The sequence below is a fragment of the Oryzias latipes genome, chromosome 12, assembly GCF_053564925.1.
Source record: "Oryzias latipes strain Hd-rR chromosome 12, Olatipes_Hd-rR_3.1".
Taxonomy (NCBI): Eukaryota; Metazoa; Chordata; class Actinopteri; order Beloniformes; family Adrianichthyidae; genus Oryzias; species Oryzias latipes.
In genome coordinates this window covers 12653434-12674776 of record NC_136248.1, presented here as the reverse complement: position 1 = coordinate 12674776, position 21343 = coordinate 12653434, and the positions used below count along the sequence as shown (strand labels likewise).

At 38.5% G+C, this 21343-nt stretch overlaps 1 long non-coding RNA gene across 1 annotated transcript in view; it reads right to left on the bottom strand.

Annotated features, from left to right (window-relative positions):
* Positions 1–21343, bottom strand: part of LOC144996538 (uncharacterized) — a 313044-nt gene that overhangs the window by 281419 nt on the left and 10282 nt on the right. The gene's annotated exons all lie outside the window — the stretch shown is intronic.

Genomic DNA, 21343 nt, shown 5'->3' with positions numbered 1-21343 from the left:
GGTTTTCCTCACATACCTGATGGTTTGTTGATCTCCCCAAGAATTCCTTTGGCACTCAACAACAACCTTTCCTAATGTGCCAGGATTAAACTTAAAAAAATACAAATCTAACCCTGGGCACAAACTTTTAAGGTTTCTGCCAATGTGCGTTAAAAAGTTACCACCAAATAAACTATATCAAACCAACCTCTAAGACCACTACACCAAGCTGTGGAAATTCAGTCACATAATAACAACGATTATACATTTAATCAGTAATCAAATTAAAGAATTGGGCTTCAGAGCGTGATGAAGCATAGTGGTTACAACACAACACAACACTCATTCATTGCAAGAGAGAGAATAAGAATGATTTCACATCAGCTGAATCTTTTAAATAGGATTGAAATTTTTGATCACACAAATTCACAGCACCATTTAGATTGGTTTAATTTTACAAATGCATAGGAGCAAATCAAAAACAGAAGTAGACTAAACAGCCGGGAAAAAAATGTGTTACCTGCTCATTTGGGGTTTTACCAAAAACAACTACTGGTAAATGGCAAAGAAATACAAAACACAAAAAAAGAAACAAGCTATTATTTTGTCAATTTTTTAAAATGAAATATTAAAAAGCTCATAATCACCTCACTGAACAGTATTTAATTACATATTTCTGACTTTTGTATTTAGTGTTTGTATTTTTTCAAATTGTTATTCTTGATCGTTTTTTTTTTTCTGCTATTCAGTCCTCTGTATGGAGAGCTTTTGCCCTTGTAACTTGAACCCATATGGGGCTTGACCTGTACGGATGCTGCCGGTTTTTTAGTTGTCCGGGCCCTTGGAATCATCAGGAGCAGCTGCATCTTTTTACTCTGTCTTTAGTTCCCTTGAGGCTCATACGGCCACCTCAAGGGACTGTTGAAAAGGAACATATGATTGTGTGTATAAAGTATTAATAGTATGTAAGTATAAATTATTTGTAAGGTGAGTGTAAGTTGTATACATTTATGATGTACGGGTGATGCTGTTTTACTGTTCCCCTACACCACAATCTAGGCATTAGTAAGGTGCAAGTACTGGCCCCATACTGACCCTGGGCAAATGCTACATGCATGGATTATGCACGTAATACGTACCGTAAGTGCCTGTAGGATGCCCGTAGGATCCTTAGACAAACTACGCTCTAAAACAAGGAGTTCACACATATCACAGAAACAAGGCTAATGGGACCCTTGCACAGTCTGCAGAATTAAGGCATTTTGAAAAAAATATAAATTCTTGACACGCCTGCATCTCACCTACTTACCCTTGCATGTTGTAAATGTTTTTAATATGATCTGTTCCTTGCAGCATGCCAGTACAGATAAATATACATGGACATATTCAACGATGTAACCAAGAGGTCTACAACCTTGATATTTCCTGTGGGTCACCTGCATAGCAAGTACAGGTTTGCCCATGTTTTGCCCGCAGACAGCCCGAATCTAGTGATAAGGGCGGTTATGTTAAGTGCACATCGGACATGTGTCGCACATTCAAGACCACACTAAACACATGTTCTTGAACTTGTTTTTAGCATATCAGATTAGCACTGGATTGTTGCCACCCAATACTAGCGCATGTTACTTACAGCTGAAAGAGGTTTAGTGCAAAATGTCAAAGCTGTACAAATCTTGTGAATATTGCCCCATGCTTTTTATTTCACAGCTCTGTTCTGATATATGAAAGACTTGGTGTCATATAACTCCAGATGAGCGCAAACTGCAACTCCAATTTCTTCTCCATGATCAATTTTCAAATGATCTGCACTTCCATGGTTCAAAAAGGATGCCATCCATAAGTCACTACCTAATCCGAGTCTCTGATTGGTCAAAGTTGAACTGAAACTCAACGAACGTTCGCTGGCTGTGTGTTTTGTACTTAAAGCTAGAAAATTTACTTTATTGCCAATCCGTGAACACGACAGTTTTGCACGTGGAAGCCCAAAATGCGCAAATACCCATTACTTAGACTTTCCCTTTCATTTAAAGTGGAGGGCGTGTTTCTGAGCCTGGAGTGAATGACGTATAAGGCTTTTCAAACAGAAGTGAACTGCACCGTAGTTCTTTTGTAATGATTAATCGATTCATTGATTTCAATTCCGATGATCCAACCAGATCAATCTGTCTGTGGCTGAAACGAATCAATTCGACCTGTACTATTAAAAAATCTATTCAAAATGACATAAATCAATGATTGAATTAATATTGCAAAATACCATTTGGATTGAGACATTTTTTTTTTTTTTTTAACCATGACGTAAAAACGACCAAGCACCGTCACAGGGGACAACACACGTGATGGCAGCAAAACATGATCAAGCCATTATTTCAGTCCAATGTGTGGAAACACTTTGAATTTTGCAAAGACATCTGACCATACAGTGTGGTAAAATGTTCTAATAATGTTCCCTTTGTGTTATTTTCATTTGGAAAAACAACAGTGGGAAAAAATAAAATGTGAATGGATTTGACATTAATTCTTGTTTGTTTGTACACATATGTAATTTAGACTTGACTATCTTTCAAGAAATACAAGGAATCTGGAAAAGTTCACCTGCACTGTTCAGTACCAGGTATTTATCTCTGAGTCATACTGGTTGAATTTTTGGCTAATGATGTCCTGTCAGGTCAGTGAATCAGATCGTACAAAATATACTAAAATAAAAAATGAATCGAATCGTCAGCCATAAATATAGAAGTGTTTTTAAAATGAATTGATACACCCCTATTTACAAGTAAACAATGACCTACAGTCTGAAATTGTCCAGAATTTGCTTGTTAGCCCGCACAATCGTTTGGGTTAGCTTTCACACCTGCCACACTACACTGTCTTTCACTGGTAACTTCTTCTGGTGGGAATCAAAACTGTCAGCATAAATGCACACAAAAGACAGAAAGTGTTGCAGGAAATGTTGCCATCTCGATGCCAATGACTCCAAATAGTTGCACTGCAGCATGATCGACAGGTGACATTGTCTCTCTGTGTGGCTCATTTATTTTTAATGAATCTGATTGATCACAACAGTTTCATAACAATTAAAAATTCAATATGCGAAGGGATTTTCATAAAAGTTGTGTTTCAATGTGCAGTTTGTAGAAAAAATGACATCACTTAGCCATGACAGTTTGGACATTGATGGCTAATCTGTCAAACCCACCAGTATGGCAGCAATTTGTCAAGAGATCAAACACCCACAGCTCCAAAGGGGGAGGCGAGGATACACACTGATGTTTTCATGTTAGGCACAAAAACACACTCTGCTTAATGAGAGGATCAAAGACTGCCATCTTGTCCTCTGTGCTGCAGCGTGTTTTGTTTGGGGGTAACCAGTAATTTTCTCTTACCAAAAAAAAAATGATGCCATGGGTTTAAGACACACCACATGTCCAGTTAAGCAATACAGATCATTCCTTATTATGGATTTAAGGATGTGACTATTTAAAATGGATCTTTGATAGTAATAGATACAAAATGCTACACACACAACCAAATAACCTCTATGCCATTTTCTATAGATTACTAATGAGCAAATGACTTCATTGTTTTATGCTGACTTTTTTTTCTGCATCCTGATTGTGTGCTGTCTGGTTGATCTTTAGACCTGTAATTTCCAATTTGGATCTCCATCCAGTACTTGCTCCATGCACTCGGGCTCTTCAAAACAAAGACATCTTGCCATTGGCCCTTGGCTCATCAGTCTTTTGCTCCTTCTTGCTGACACGTCTCTTTTGTATAAAAAGACTGGACTCAACAGAGGTGGAGGCAATTAGCATAGGTTAATGGATGCCTGTGACAGGAAGTCTAAGCCAAACACACACATCCAAATGAAAACAAAGTTATTCAACCGTAAAAGCTTGCAAAAAACAAAAAGACAGGCAGTGCAATCCTCTTATGCAGAATATTAATGAGCGGATAAGTTTCCAGTGTAAATTAGGGGTGATGCGTTACTTTTTAAGAAGGAAAAATACAGCTTTAACAATACTCAAACATTTTGGCTGACATTTTCAAACACAACCAACACAACAATTTCTGACAGCATGGTTGGCCGAAAAACTGTTTTTGCTTGTCACTTTTGGCCTTTGTAGACTTTGAAAAGAAACAGATTTTGAGTAGCTGAAGCCTAAGTCACAACTGCAAATTTGGGAGGATATAGGCTGAAACCTGTACGGGGCACACAAATTATCAAGGTCATGGATCACTCGGCCTATGATCTACTAGAGTGAAAATGTTTTATGTACATTTTTTTTTTCTGAGTGCATGCTGCAGCTGATAGGTTGTAGCAAAAACTTAGACAATGCGCAAGAGTAAGTAAGGGTAAAATAGGTGAGGCCCAGGTATGTTGCATGGAATTTTCATTTTTTTACCTGTGAAATCCTGTGCACTGCGCAAGGGGCCCGTTGGTGCTGCTGAAGTGATAAGAAGCCAGTGCGTGCATCTTACTAACGACGCCAGCGTGGTGTAAGGGCATTGTACAACAGCATCACCCAAACATCATAATAATAATAATAATAATAGTAAACTTTATTTGTATAGCACCTTTCAAGATAAAAATCACAAAGTGTTTCACAGTAAAACACAGTAAAAGACTAAGTCTGCAGATCTGGAGCGGAGAGGAAGGGAGTTCAGGGGGATGGAGCCACTCCTACAAAGGCTTTGTCACCTTTAGTCTCTCGCTGGGTTATCTTGACGACCAGCAGACCCTGGTCACATGATCTCAGGGGCCTGCTGGGAGTGTACGGCTGCAAAAGGTCTTTTATAGAGACCGGTGCTTGGTTGTTAAGAGCTGTGTTTGTTAAAACCAGGATTTTAAAATGGACACGGAAATGGATGGGGAGCCGGTACAGCTGGATTAACAACGGTGGGAAAACATGGATGGATTAGTTAAAAGCCTTGCAGATGTGTTGTGGACAACCTGGAGCCGTTTTAAAAATGTTTTGCTTAAACATGTGAAGACGGAGTTGCAGTAATCAAGACGAGAAGATATAAAAGCGTGAATTTGCATCTCCATCTCAGAATGAGACACAATTGGACTCAGTTTTGCAATGTTTTTAAGATGATAAAAACAAGAATGAACAAGTGACCCGACATGTGAGTCAAGGGATAAAACCAGGTCAAAAGTCACCCCAAGGTTCCTGACAGAGGGCTTGATAGAGGAAGCAAGTGGACCTGGACTATCTGGGAGAGGCAACTGTCAGAAGCACAGAGTAGGACCTCAGTTTTGGCTTCATCTTGTTGGGGAAAGTTGTTGTTCATACAACTCTTGACTAAATCCAGACACCTGCGTAAATTCTACATTTAAAACACATCCTGGGGTTTACAGTGGTGGACAAAATTGTTGGTACCCCTCAGTTAAAGAAAGAAAGTCCACAATGCTCACTGAAATGACTTGAAACATTCAAAAGTAACAATAAATTAAAATTTATTGAAAATTAAATAATCAAAATCAACCATTACTTTTGAGTTGTTGATTAACAGAATTATTAAAAAAAAAAAACTAATGAAATAGGGCTGAACAAAAATGATGGTACCCATAACTTATTATTTTGTTGCACAACCTTTTGAGGCAATCACTGCAATTAAACGGTTTCTGTATTTGCCAATGAGCCTTCTGCACCTCATGAGCAAACTGCTCCAGTTGTCTCAGGTTTGACGGGTGTCTTCTCCGAATGGCATTTTTCAGCTCCTTCCACAGATGTTCAATGGGATTCAGATCTGGGCTCATAGAAGGCCACTTCAAAATAGTCCAACGCTTTTTCTTAGCCCGTCTTGGGTGCTTTTGGCTGTGTGTTTTGGATCGTTGTCCTGATGGAGGACCCATAACCTGCGATTGAGACCAAGCTTTTTCACACTAGGCAGCACATTTCTATCCAGAAAGCCTTCATAATCTTGAGATTTCAGTTTACCTTGCACAACTTCAAGACACCCTGTGCCAGATGCAGCAAAGCAGCCCCAAAACAGAACTGAACCTCTTCCATGTTTCACACTTGGGGCAGTGTTCTTTTCATTGTATGCTTCATTTTTGAGTCTACAAACATAGAGCTAATGTGCCTTACCAAAAAACTCCAGTTTTGTCTCATCTGTCCAAAAGGACATTTTCCCAGAAGCTTTGTGGCTTGTCATCATGCATTTTTGCAAATTCCAGTCTGGATTTTGTATGTTTTCCTTTCAACAGTGGTGTCCTCCTTGGTCGTCTCCATGAAGTCCACTCCTGCTCAAACAACGACGAATGGTGCAATCTGACACTGATGTAACTTGATCTAGGAATACATCTTGAATGTCTTTGGAGGTTGTTCTAGGCTATTTAGATACAGTTCGAACTATCTGTCTCCTCAATTTTCCTCTTCCGGCCACGTCCAGGGAGGTTGGCTACTGTCCCGTGGGTCTTAAACTTCTGAATAATATGTGCCACTGTCGTCACAGGAACTTCAAGCTGCTTAGAGATGGTTTTATAGCCTTTACCTTTACAATGTTTGTCTATAATTTTGTTTCTAATGTCCTGGGACAATTTTCTCCTTCACTTTCTGTTCAGTGTGGTACACACCTTTTCACCAAACAGCAACATGGCTATTTGTCTCCCTTTAAATAGGCAGACTGACTGATTATGGGTTTGAAAACAGCTGTGATGTCAATGATGAACCTGAGTTCATCATGACCCCCTGGGCAATTAGTCTTTTATGGAGGTACCATCATTTTTTTCCAGCCCTATTACATTATTTTTTTTTTATTATTCTGTTAATCAACATCTCAAAATTAATGGATGATTTTGCTTATTTAATTTTCAATAAATATTAAGTCCACAATGCTCATTTCAGTTAGCATTGTGGACTTTCTTTCTTTAACTGAGGGGTACCAACAATTTTGTCCACCACTGTAAAAGACACATAAAGTTGAATATCATCAGCATAAAAATGATAGGAAATATAATTAAAATGTTTTAAAAAATGTTGCAAAGGCAGCAGATATAAAATGAACAATAAAGGACCCAAAACTGAGCCTTGTGGCACTCTGGAAGTGAGGGATTCAGAAGAGGACTTTCACCAGTTTAAAGCGGATCTGGATACCCCAACCCAGTTTGATGGTCAATAGTGTCAAAGGCTGCGGTCAAGTGCAGTTACAATAGCACAGAGCATTTTCTTGCATCACTCTGCATCAGGATATCATTAGTGACTCTGAGAAGGCCTGTTTCAGTGGAGTGAGCTGTGTGAAAACCTGACTGAAACTGATCGAAAATGCCATGGCTGTCGAGAGCAGTTGTGAGTTGTTTAGCAACAACTTTTTCTTAAATGTTGGACATGAATGGAAGATTAGTAATAGGTCTATAACTGCATAAGATGGAGGTGCAGGCCCAGGTTTTTTAAGGAGAGGAGGGATAACAGCTTTCTTGAAGTGCTCAGGGACTTGACCAGACAGCAAGGACGAGTTAATTATTGACAGGACACAGGGACCGATGGACTGGAAGACATCTTTGAGCAGAGATGTTGACAGCATGTCGAGAGATCAAGAGGATGACTTCATTGTGCCAACTAATCTAACTAGCTCAGGGAGAGAAACAGGTGAGAACGTGGCTAAAATCACAGGCCAAGGTGAACTAGGAACAGAACCAAGACCAGCCGTGTGACACAGAGAGCTTCTCACAGATCTGACTTTTTCAATAAAAAAATGATAAAAACTTTTTAGAACCATCATTTGAATGGACTGGAATGGCAGCTGGACTGGGCATCATAATATCACGAATGGTGTTGAATAGCACCTTAGGATTGTCTCTCCTTTTGGAAATGAGATTGGTGAAGTAAGTAGCCCTCGCTACTCAAAACAGCACTGTTAAATGAAACTAAAAGATCCTCAAGATAAAGTACATAAACATGTAAATGAGTTCTTTTCCATAAGTGTTCAATTCTTTTGAAAGTTTTTTTTAATGGGACAGACTTCATCTAAGATGGAAAGACAGTAACTATTAAAAATACATAATAAAGAATTAACATTGGTGCATGGAGAGAGGACCAGATTAAAAGCGTTAGGAAAGGCCTCAGCTGAGGAGGAATTAATCATGCCAGAGCCAACTTCTCTGCGTGCAGAGAAGAGTGACACAGAAAAAGATAAGTTAAAAAAATACAATGATGATCAGAAATAAAAATGTCCTCAGAAAAAAATAGAGTCAATATGCACCTAAGGTAAAAACAAGGTTGAGTGTGCCACCTTTAACATGGGTGGACCCAGACAAATGCTAAATAAAATTAAAAGAGTCCATGAGACTGCTAAAACCTCTGGCAAAGAGGTCAGAGTCATCATTAATGTGCATGTTAAAGTCACCAACTACGATCAGATTAGACAGCTTCATTGTGGAAGATAAAAGTTGCTGAACTCCTTTAAAAAGAGGCTGTTTGCTCCAGGAGGACGGTAGACAATAGCACAGTACAGAGGGTTCTTGTCCCCGACTTTGATCACCTGAAGCTCGAACGAAGAAAACTGAACGACGCTCGCCGAGCGGCACAGAAGACGACTCCCTAAGTCTGTGTAACTTACAATATTCTTCCAAATACTTAACAAAATGTTCACCATGAGTGGCAGTTTTTCCTATGGACAATGTGGGGGCAATGTCTTAGCACGAGCACCCAATAAAAAAAAAAAAAACTCCCTACACTATAGCTTTTCTAGACTAACGACGCCTATTTTAACGTCACGTTAAAGAAATTTGCACTAAGGTACCCCTACTATCGTGTCAACTTGCTTCAATAATGACAATTTTTGAAGCAATTTGGGGGAGGGGGGGGGGGGGGGGGGGGGGGCACCCGGAGGTGCATGAACTAACTCGCAGCTGCTGAGAATGTAATCCGGTAGAGAGGAAAAGCAGGTAGAGATGTGGAGGAGGGGCTTTGACGCACAGCTTATGATTCCAGACCCCACAACAAACTAACTGCTGCTTCATAATAAATTAGTACATACATAGATAAATAGCTTTTATACTTTAATTGGTCATGATTTCTTGAAAAGTGAAAGAAAGTAAAGAGTCTGCATCAAAGTCAATTTGTTTCCATCATTTCACTCATCTTAACTCTGTGTGTTTGACAGACGAAAAAGTCTATTCAAGGTTGAGGGAAAAGGACAAAAGATCAAAGGAAATATCAGGTGCCCAGTTTAGAAAAAAAAGAGGAAAAGAGGAATAAAAACAACGCAGGCAGTGTCCAAAATTAACACTTGCTAGGTGCCAAATAATGCCAAATTTACTGTTAGGAGTAAAATTTAGAGCAACATTTGGCCAATGAATGATCTGTTCAACATAATAATGACAATTGAACATTCCATGACATCCATTGAGCTGCCCATATGAACCTCAAGGGAACTGGAAGACACATCTCTGCTACCCTTTAGGGTATATTCAGAATAGAAAAGTCTATTGGTCCGGACTATGAGAGACAAAATAAAGAAAACAATTATAAAATCACATTGTCTGATTTTTAAAGAATACATTTGCAAATTATGGTGGAAAACAAGTATTAGGTCACCTACAAACAATCAAGATTTCTGACTTTCACTTCTTCTGTAAGAGGATCCTTTGTCCTCCACTCGTTACCTGTATTAATGACACCTGTTTGAACCTGTTATTTGTATAAAAGACACCTGTCCACAACCTCAAACAGTCACACTCCAAGTTCCACTAAGGCCAAGACCATAGAGCTGAAAAAATAATAAAAATAATAATAAATACGTATCAGTATTCAAACAGATCTGCCGATTTTCTTTTGTTTTAATTATTATTTTAGTTCGGTGAAGGTTGACAGGCTTTTGTGCCTTTAGGCAGCTGCCTCTGCTTATTTATTTGTGGCCGGTGACATAGACCATAAAAATGGGACATGACATAATTTCCAAAATAAAGCATTGTGGGGGAATAAAGCTAAGGGGGAGTCGAGCCAAAGTACACAGTATAACATTTTGTATTATATGCTAAGATGAAGACTAACAAAGATTATTGCAGAGAGCTCTTCCAAAAGCTGCCCCCTGTAGTTTTAGGATAGACATATCAGACAGAAAGCTACAGAGGCCCTATTCCAATCCTTTTAGAGTGTTGTTTTTGCTTTGAACAATCAGTTCAGATTAACTGTGAGAAACTGCTTATTAATATCACACCTTCATCTGGTTTGGTTTGCTGTGCCAGTCTTTGAATAAAAGTCTGAGGAAGACTAAACTGGATAAATAAAATCAATTTTTTGAACTGCTACTGACTTGTGGAGGTAAATAAGTTGTGACCAGGAAATAAAAAGAAAAAAAGTCCATCTGACCACCTCACTGCACCTGTAGTACATGTATACCCAACAGGTATAAAACAAAATTAGTTGATCCAAACTCCCTCTCATGTTTTATTTTTACCCAACTCAAATCACTATAATGCATATTTTGTGAATGTATCTGTGTGCCAATTTTTCAGTTAATCAAAAATGACTCCAATGTCTCTTTCAAAACTGGAGATCCAGTTCGTTTGAATTGCTATACTAGGAGAAAATCCAAATAATCTGCTTTAATAGATTTGAATAGATAATTGATTAGATCAGTGTTTTTCAATCTTTTTTGAGCCACGGCACACTTTAACCTTGACAAAAATCCCGCGGCACACCAGCATCCAAAAAAAAAAAAACAGAGATTCATGGTCTGTATTGATCGACAGCCCCCCCCCCCCCCCCCCCCCCCCCCCCCCCCCCGCAATCTCACGTGCATTTTTGTGATAATTGTGGCCGGAAAAGCAGGAAGTTGCGGCTGTTTTTTCTAAGAGATGAAATGAAAGTTAAATTAGAAAATTTAGAACCTGTTTGTTTGTTGTGGTTTCAAGGCGTTTCGCAAGGACAACTCATTGTGCGCTGGGACACTGCGCTGGGACACCTTTAAGCCAATGCATCATGGGAGATGTAGTGTGAAAACTGCCGAAAACTTGCAGAAAGACTCGCGTCTCTGAGCTTCATTGTATTGTCCACTTGTTTCACGGTCTGACACCGGACTCTGTGGAAAGCTACACCGCTAAAGAAGAGCTTTAGCTGGCATTTTTGTTAGAACTGAGCGACTTTATCAGCAGAATTAAGAACAAGGAAGTGAAGACTTTAAGCACTTCTGATTGGTCAGACTGATGACATGTGATTAAGCCTTCAAGAATGATTGGTGGAGACAGTTAAAGGGACGGGACTCTTCCGCAAACTGTCATAGCTGCAGGGAAATCGCGGTAGCGTCATTCTTATCAAAATTTCTTTAATAGAATTAAATAAACACAAAGAAAAAGTAATTTTAAGATCTTTTATATTCCTAACTACTCAGTGTTTTATCAGGGCCTGTTTGGATGAACAAAGAGCTGATATCCTGGAGATGGGAAATGTTTTTAGATCAGTGAATGATTAATGAGGGCAATTTCTCCACGGCACACTTGACCATCTCCCACGGCACACTAGTGTGCCGCGGCACACTGGTTGAAAAACACTGGATTAGATAATAGAAATGGATGCTGTGTAGGTACAGACACAAGTTCTTAGTCTGCATCAGAAAGAAGATCGTTGGATACCTTCAGCAGAACTGTCTCAGTTTTGTGATGCGCTCAGAATCCTGACTGAAACTATTCAAAGAGATCATTCCTATTTAAACGGCCTTAAGGCCTGTTCACACCGGGACGAATTTCACCGCATTTTCGCCGACGTTTAACGCCTAGTGACTAAACAAAGGGCACCAATGTGAGTGTGCACACCGACGCAAAAAAAACGCCACGCGTCAAAGCATCACTTTTTAAAAAATGCCTCGGGTTCGTTTTTTTTTTTTTTGACGCGTCGCGTCGAAATCTATTCGACCAATGAGAATGGCGCTTTTGCACACATGTCTGGAGCTTCTGAAGTTACAGTAAAACACAACGTGGGGGCGCTCAAACACAAAACTGCCTTGCTGAGCACACATACCAGCGAAGAAAATATACGCCGAGTTGCATCTACACAGCCGCGTAGAAATAATGACGGACATTCTAAAATATCCCCGAACCAAGCACCAGTTGGAGCAACTGGTGCTTGAAATATTCATGTTTTCTTTGTATGATTCTGACAAGCGCGTAAATACTTGCTCTCTTCTTCTGAGGGAAAAGCGAGTTTAAGAAGCTTAAAGTTGCACAGCGCCACCTTGTGTACAGGAGTATTTCTGTTCACATTGAGCGCCATCTAATGTCAGGGAATGAAATTGCATGTTCGCTCGGCTCATCATCAGCGAAAATCGCCTGGGTGTGAACACAAAAAACGTGGCCTGGCGAATATTCGTCCCGGTGTGTGTACGGGCCTTTACAGTTGATCTGGAACAGTTTTCTCAAGAACTTAAAAACACAGATGAATTTAGATATTCAGCAGTTATGTAATTAACTAAAACTTCTGGATCTCAGAGAGGCTTTTTAGATAAAGGATTTAGGGTTTATCCAGACAGGAAATGTTGATTGGTCTGGACCAAGTCCGCTTGTCTTGGTGCGGGTCAAGTCCAAAACCTTGGATTTGGTCTGTGCTCAGACTGCAGTGTACCAGACAGTTTTGATTCAAACCAAAGCTTGTAAAGAAAACCATGTGATTGAAAACGTCCTCAGTCATTGACCAGGAATTACAAGGGTGTGGCAAAGCAACAAGAGAAAAATAACAACTGAAGTGCTACACTTTTCAAACCTTGTTGAGATAAACTTTATATTTTCCTGACCAAATTTGAAAATCTGTATAAATATCAGGTCCAACTCTTTTAACTTGATCCTTTGGTACGGTGAAGGCATGCTGCAAGATTGTTTTCTTAGGAGACGTCGGCTATGAATATAGGGTGATAAGTGTTTATGACATATAGATTGTTGGAAAACAGTGTGAGAAGCAATGTGTATCACGTTTAAAGTTCTTATAATGAGCCTGCATTCCTCCAACCAAATTTCAATGAGTTGCTATGTTTCATTGTTGCTTTGTGGTGCACTTTGCCTAGTGCTGACTATGAAGGCTGTTTTGGTTGAGTTATTTGGCTATTCAGACTGAGGAAAGCACAGTCTGAGTGGAAATGAACCGTGACCACCTCAAAAGAGAGTGGTTCCTGGACCAGGATCCACTTGGGTGTATTCAGACTGAACATTTGTTTCGTATTGTCGGGGGAAACAAACTCGGTGTGACAAAGAAGTTGTATCTATTTGTCACCTGTCTGTAATAGCTTATCACTTTTAGATGTCATGTTATGTTTCTCACCTTCTCTTCCTGGTGCCCGAAGAAAAAATGGTGGCCAAGGCCTTCACTTCCTGTTTAGGAGTTGGGCATAGGAAGTGGAAAGGATATTGATTTCTTTGTAACCCTTTTGGTTGTAATGATTTGTGTTGTTTATTTACGTTTGTCTTTGTTTACAGGAATTAAACTGTATGGTTTACAAGACATTTCTATCTTTTGTTGATATTTTCTTCCACGGTGTGCCAGCCAAATAACTGGAGTCTATAAAATGGAAGGAGCTCAGTGTGAAGGAGGATGACTGTGTGTGAGATGTGCAGCCAAGGTGTTTGAGCTGTGAATAAAAAACCTGTTCCTGAGCTTTAAGGTCATCTGCATCCTATGTTAACCAGGCCACTCTAGTCACACCATGTTGTGACACTTGGGTTCACTTTAAGAGAACCAAATGTGTCCAGTCTGAATACAACCTTAATTATATAAACCTTGGAATCTTGAGGAACACACCCTGTTAAATTGGGGTCTTAATCAAATTTGATATTGAAATATGTATTGCAGAACAAACTTCTTTTTATAACAGGCTTAGAATCTAAGAGTTAAGTTGACAATGTACATGCATATATGGTTGATGCTCAGAAATCATTGAAGATATAGTTCCTAAATAAACTGTCAGCAGAAGTACTTGGAAGGTTAACCAGAATTTTCTTTCTGATAGAGCTTATTTTGTTTATGAAAAAGCTCTAAGTCTTTACTTATAAATTCAAGGCTCAGTTGCTCTGACTACAGTACATAACCAAAACAGGTGTAGTTCTTGTTGAACTTCATTGTTGATGAGATGGTCTACCATGCTCTTGTTTTCAAATTATTATTGTGGAATGAATTGTTTATTTGAGTATTAAGATTTTAGAATAGAGATAAATTTGGCAACATGCTTTTCAGTCTCCATGCACAAAGCAGTTAAGTTAAACTCTAGAGTCTATTCTTCTATTTTCCATGAAATCAACAGTAAGTCAGAGGTTGCTGTCTACCTTTCGGCATATTCCTTCAGAGGTTGCCACAGCAAATCAGCTTTCATTAAGTCGCACAGGTGAGTGGGCAGAGATTTTTACACCTTGTATTTTATCCGGGCTGGGGACCAGCACAGGTGAACTCAGTCTTGGGCCCCCTTTTGGCTACTAAATCAATTGAACCCCCTGGGAATCGAACCCTGGTTTCCCATGTGTCAGTCCTGCTCTTAACTAACACCAGTAGATAACCACCAATAATTTCTATTGCAAATTGCAAATTGTATTCCTGGTGATATATCTGTGCTCTCATTTTGCTCATGCGTGGCTTTTTTTTTTTTTTGCTCACCATCACACGATCAAACTGAATCTCAGACATTTCATTTCTTCCTTGAACCCCTAAATAAGGAACTTTTCAGCCATCCCCATGGTTCTAGCATTTCACTTGTCTCACTCCACTCCGTCAGTATATCATCCATTTTACAAAAAAATGTTAATTGTTAGGCTAATTGAAAAGTGCCAGTAAATGACATTACTTGAAAGAATTGCACACTCCGGTGGTCACTGAGCACCTGGTAAACCTTCAGGGGCTGTTTGTCTGCACCTGAACCCTTCCTCATCTTCATCATGACTCATTCATCTACTACTGCGCAATATCTCAGATTAGAAAAAAGAAAATCTAGCATACTTATATAAACCTTAACATTTAAAAAATGCACAGAAACAGCTTTTTAAATAAACGCAAGTTGAAAAACACTGCAAATGATGTAAAAAACTACATTTATTTCAATACAAAACTAAAGAGACAACTTTTAAAAGACATATTTATTTTACTTGATATTTTCTTGAATTATACCCTGTCATCCCCCATTAGCTGCTCCTAAAATCACTGCTGTAGCACACTGCTCAAATGATAAACTTTGATATTTTTGTGTCACAAAATTATAAATGAAACCCATAGTTCACATAGACTCTGCAGAAATTAACTATGTGTGACTGTGGCAGGGCTGCACGTAATTAAGAAGTGAATTTCTCATAGTGATGGTCACACTTTTTTATGTGAGCTGGCATGAAATGAGGTAAATTACATCAGCAAAGACAGCCCATTAGTCTCAGTGACTGATGAGAGTACCACTTAAGGCTTCATCTTAGATTAAAGAAAGAGGTACGAGCTCTGCAAAATACTGTACAATATAAAGGGTAAAGGTCCCTTTCCTGAGCCGAATGGTTGATGCTGACAAATTAAAAAAAAAGGTAAATGTTTTTAAAACATTGAAATATAGATATTACAAGTTATTTTAAAATTTCAGCAGAATCAACACCTGACATAAAACTTTATTGAATTCTAAGGTTGCTTGAATTGCTCAGAATGACTTTGGAGTTGTGGGAAAACTTTTAGTTTAATAATAAAAAAACTCAAAGCAGTTTTTTTATGTATATGTTTTTTAGTTTTCAAATGACAGTCCCTGTGCTGGACTGACAAACTATCCACGATGGATCCTGCCTTTGCCCGACACTGGCTGGAATGGGCCCCAACATCCTTGTGACCCCAAAAGGGATTAATTGAAAAATGGATGCATACAATTTAGAGAATCCTCGTCTTTTAGTCTGCAGTGCTTAGCATTTCTTTTCTTGTTCAGACACAGCTGACTTGAATCACTGTCTTTGATAGTCTTTTTCAAAACTCATTGACAAGCAAAATCAGCTGATGACATAAACATTTGCAGTTTGGTGGACAGAAATGAGGTAGAACCATTGACTGTATATGAGAACAGGACTAAGTGACCCCTCCCACCTCAAGTTACAAATAGGAAGTACCCACTGGTTCCGAGAAGCTAAAATCCCATAGACTTCTATAGAGAAATAAACAGATATAACTTAGTCATTTCATTTGTCAGATTAACCATTCTTGTTCTGCTACCTTTTTTTTAAGTTACTTGTTATTTCAATTTCTTTTTCATGTAGTGCAAGTTATTTAATTTATAAGATGACCAAATTATCTTATTCTCCATCTAACTCTCCTGTGCTCTTTCCGGGTTCCAGCATCTGGGTCTGCTTCGCTTAGCGAATCATGACAAGCAGGGAGTCATAACTTCTGTCAGACTTGATTCCTACAGAGAAACAAAATGCAAAAGATCACACGGTAATGGAAATGAATGTAATATTTCAAATCAAATCAAGATTATGTTAAAAAACAAATGTTTCAGCATAAATTCTCCAAATGTCATGATTTATTCTAATGAGACTGAAAAGGAAGCATGGAAGATATGATTCACAGAGACACAAACTTAGCTAAAAACAACAATAAAAAAAGATTTTTAAAAAAAAAGGGACAAACTGCTAACTTGTTAGAGCATTTATTTTAACAAAGTCACAAAGCTTCTTGCTTTTGTCTTGTTTTGTGGCACATGCGTGACGCTGCTGTGACATCATCCTAAAAACTACCTTGCAGTTCCATAACAGAGTTCTCTTTAAAAAAATGGCATCACACCACGAGAATGAGACACAACAACTCAGTGGAATTTTGTATGATAATTGCAGGCTTATTAAAACAACTTTTAACATGAAACGCGTTGCTTCTCACTGATTTCCCAGCAATCTATATGTCATAAACACTTATCAGCGTACTTTCATAGCCGACGTTTTCTCAAACACCTTGCAGCAAACTATTAAAACAAACGTGATTTATACTGCATCACTGAAAACCAGTGATGGACCGGCCACCTGTTCAGGGTGTACCTTTCCTCTCACATGATAACAGGCGCACACTACTTTAAGGTCTTGATAAGAAAATAAAGTATGCAAAACAACATATTTGAAGACAGAAACCTAAAAAACGCCTCCAGAATCAACTGCAAACATCAGATAAATCTCACAGTGAAATAACATTGACAGAAAAAATCTTTTCATGAAAAGGTCACTGTCGAAAACTAGAATGGGATTATGAACAAGCTGACATTTTTGAAGTTACATACAGATAATTTACAGAGAACTCGCACAGCTACAACAAACCTGACATGCTTTTCCGAAGAGATAAATGGTCCTATAGATTTCTGCATCGAGTCAGAACACCATCTGCAGTGATTCAACGCTCCCTTTATGTCACCTCTTGTGGTGTAACAGCAGTAAAAAGCTAAAGACTTACACAGGGTAAAGTCCCACACATCGCTAATTTTCTGCAGACTTTTGTTTAAAACAAAAATATTTTAGAAAAGACATTAATCGTTTTTAGATGCATCTGTAATAAGCCTCGTTACGTTCTAATATTTTTCTGCTCTCTTGTTTTGTATTCCTTTTCAATGAAGACACAAAACATTTTTAAAAATGTCAAAATAAATGAACTTTTTATTTTCTGCTCTCCTCTACAAGAAAATAGTCAACTCAATATATTAAAGTTTGGCACTTACTTTGCCCTAATTATTAGGTTAAATCAATTTGGATTGGACCAAGCGAGCTGTTATCTCCCTTTGCTGATGTATTGCCAAAATTTTTGTTTACTATAAGGTGCACTGGATTATAAAGTGCACCGTCAATGAATGGTTGATTTTGGGTTTTGCATCATATGTGAGGCCCACTAAACTATAAAGCGCATTAAGCGAGACAAAATTCAAGTATAATTCTGTTAATCAGACTTGATTAACTATGTTAACACTAACTATAGAACCTGTTCGTAGTATGCAACATCTTAGCATATTCATAATAACACCGAACCTTTTTCGCAACAAGTAAAAAATCTGACTGACGCTGCTAAAATAAACGCTACTGTGACAACACTAACCCCCAAACACGTTAGGAAGACATTAATAAAAAATGAATCCAACATTGCCACGTCAGCCACGTTAGCATTTTCACAGTAACACCCACCTTGCTTGCAACACAAAAAAAAAAAAAAAACGCACTGATACCATTTAAACTAATGTTAATGTGACTCCTAACCTTTTTAGTAACAAGTAAAAATAAACAGTCCAACACCAAAACTCGATTGCAACTTGTAAAAAAACACAGACATTTTGACAGAATGCCATGTACCACTCAAAATCACTTAGTCATCAGTAAACACATCCAGTATAAATATGTATATATATAATCACTCCAGATTATAAGCAGCACTGTCCTTTTTTGAATAAAAATAAGGCTTTTAAGTGTGCCCTATATTTTCTTTTGCAAACAAAAATCTAAAACATTTTTTCAAAAGACTGGTGTCTTGACTTGTATTAATTGGCTGCTGCAATCACCTCTTTAAGTAGGTGTTTTAATTGTCTAAATAAATTTGCAACAAGTCTAAACATAAAAATCAATGCATTTGCTGTGAGTGGTGGGAAGAAGAAGTCATCAGATTAGCCTTAAAAATGAACAGTCCTGTCGACTCAAAGGGCAGCAATTCATTGCACAACTGAATGCAGGTGACATTTTAATGTAATCACCTGCTTAAGTTGCTTTTACTAAGACGTTGACATGGGAGCTGTACAGAAGTACAGAATTTTCTCTTTGAAAGGCTTATACAGACCTTTGGGTATGAGATAGAGAGTAAGAGAGCGAAAAAAAAGCTAGGTAATTAAAATCATGCACACACAATGGCATAGAGCCAAGCTTATGAAAGAAAAAAAAGGCAGAATATGACATGCTGCTGATGAGAAGTCATATACATTGCTCACTCCTGCTCTGACTCTTGCCGGTGTTAATTGGACAGAGTCTATCACCTAACCAGAGGGGCTTGGACACAGCCGCAGTTTGGACATATGGCCAGCAGCTTGAAGAAATGGCAGCCAAAAGAGAGATTACCTTCAGAGCGACATGAATAATTGCAGCTATGCTGCTCGTAATAGTAAGCGCATAAAGCTGGGGAAAGCTAAAAAGTGTTTTTATTGCATTCAGTGATGCTAAGGTAAAAAACTTTCATTTATATTCCAAAAAAGTTGCACGTTTTCAATAGTAATTTTGCTTTAAACTTTACAGAATTACTATGGACACGTACATGTTTTTTGAGGAAAAATTAGATTTCAGTAAGTAAAATTGGTGTGCAACTCTTAACTAATGAATAAATAAATATAAACCAATAAATATATATTTTTTAATAAAAAATAGAATTATTAATACATCCCATTTATATCAGGGTAGATTTATTCCAGTTGACTATCAGGGTTTCTATTCATACTGGGGGAAAGTGGAACATGTTTTCAAAGGTTAAGGACACAAAATTCTTTAGAAGCTAAACTGCTGAAGAAGACAAAAGTGGTGCACAGAGAAGCACACGCTTCTAGGACGCTAAGGTTGTATTCAGACTGAACCATAGACTGTAAGAATAATGGGCAAATCGAGGTGAGATTTCCCACATGGAAAATGCTGCAAAGACCCGCCAAATCCCCCACCTTTGCTTCCTGGTACGGGCGCCACCATGTTGAAACCAGTTGTTCTGAGTCATCGTATCTATGGCAACTACTGTTGCCAAATGGGAGTGAGTCCCCACCTCTTTTCACATCTCTCTCCCTCTTGAACGCAGTGTTTCCATTGACTATGAAACTGCACCAATTGGATTTGCGATACTAAATTTGCCTACCGGAAACGCGTCAATTATTTTTTTCTAATTAAGAGTCTCGTGACCAACAACTCTGTATCAATTTTCTTAATCCGCTGGGGCCACAGAGGCTACTGTTGGGGCGAAGGAGGGACAGCCTGGACAGGTCGCCAGCCTGCGCTCGCTTGTTTATGCCCAGCGGCAGAGCACGTTTGCTTGCTATGCCGGCACCAGGGCAGATGGCTCGCCACAGACAGAGCACCAGCCAGCCAGAGCAATTATAAAAAAGATCCTCTAATTTGATTCTTGTTTTTATTTTTTCCCTCGTGAACTACGAAGTAGCGGCGGAAAGCGTTTTTTGCAGCGGGAGTGGAGACAATACCGGGAGCGACTGAATGATGTTATGAACCAACCCAATCTCATCCTAAAATGTGTAGTAGCTACATTTGTCCACATGGAAATGCGTGAGAGTTTTACAAAAACGCCCCCTAAACTGAGAGGCGGATACGTTTCATTTTCCTATTCATTTTCTACGAGCCTTCTCAGGATCACGTGACTTTGGAGGTTTGGCCTGCCGTGAGCAAAAAACATGGCGGATGCACGTTCATTTTTCGGTGGAATATCCCATAAAACAAGATATTTTGAGGACTAATTTTTATTTTGACAACATTTCTAGTGAGAAATATACCATTTTCTTTTAAAATATGCTTTCATTTTGGACATACAGTTTGTAGTTTGCTTGTTTCGCTCAACTTTTTCTCCCAAAGGCTCTGTTACGTTGGAGAAACACGTCAACTTTCATTCATATCTGCAGAGGTGCGTGTGGGTCACGTGACTAATATGATTCTCTTTTTTTCCGCAGAAAATGCCATAAAATAAGAGTGATTGTGGACTAATTTATTTTTGAAAACATTTCTAGCAGTATATATACCCTTTATTTTCATAATATCCATTCATTGCAGACATGCAGTTCGTAGTTTGTTACGTTTAACTTTTCCTCAAAGGATCTGAACGCGTCTGATCTTTTCCATAAATATATGCGGGCTGACGTGGGTCACGTGACGTGACGTGAGTTTCTCTTTTTTCATATATAAGATCTCGTGAAAAGGTACGTTGCTATTTATTAATTATTTTTATTTACATTTCTACGGATCCGTGTATAGGTTTCATGCTGTGTTGTTGCGACTTTGAAGGACATTTAAACAAACCGGAAGAATGTTGTTCGGACTGGAGAGTTCTCTAAATTTACTTAGCGATTTTTTTTATTCAATAATCTTTTACATGTTAAAGTATTCACACTACAAGTCTAAATGCTGTGTACAATGTCTGATCTTTTCCATCATATCTGTGGGCTGACGTGGGGTCATGTGACGCGAGTTTCTTTTTTTTCCTGTGGAAAAATCTCGTAAAATAAGATCGTCTGAGGTTTAATATTTACGTTTAATGACATTTCTAGGGACTCATGTACTCTGTCGTAACGTCCATGCAAGCGTATTTTTTCAACATCAACTAGTTGAATTTAGAAATACACTGTATAATAATAAAAAAAGACGTTTGGCTCTAAACTGGTTTTGTGATTGGTCCCACGTTTATCGGGAAGGTTAAGTTCTAATAAA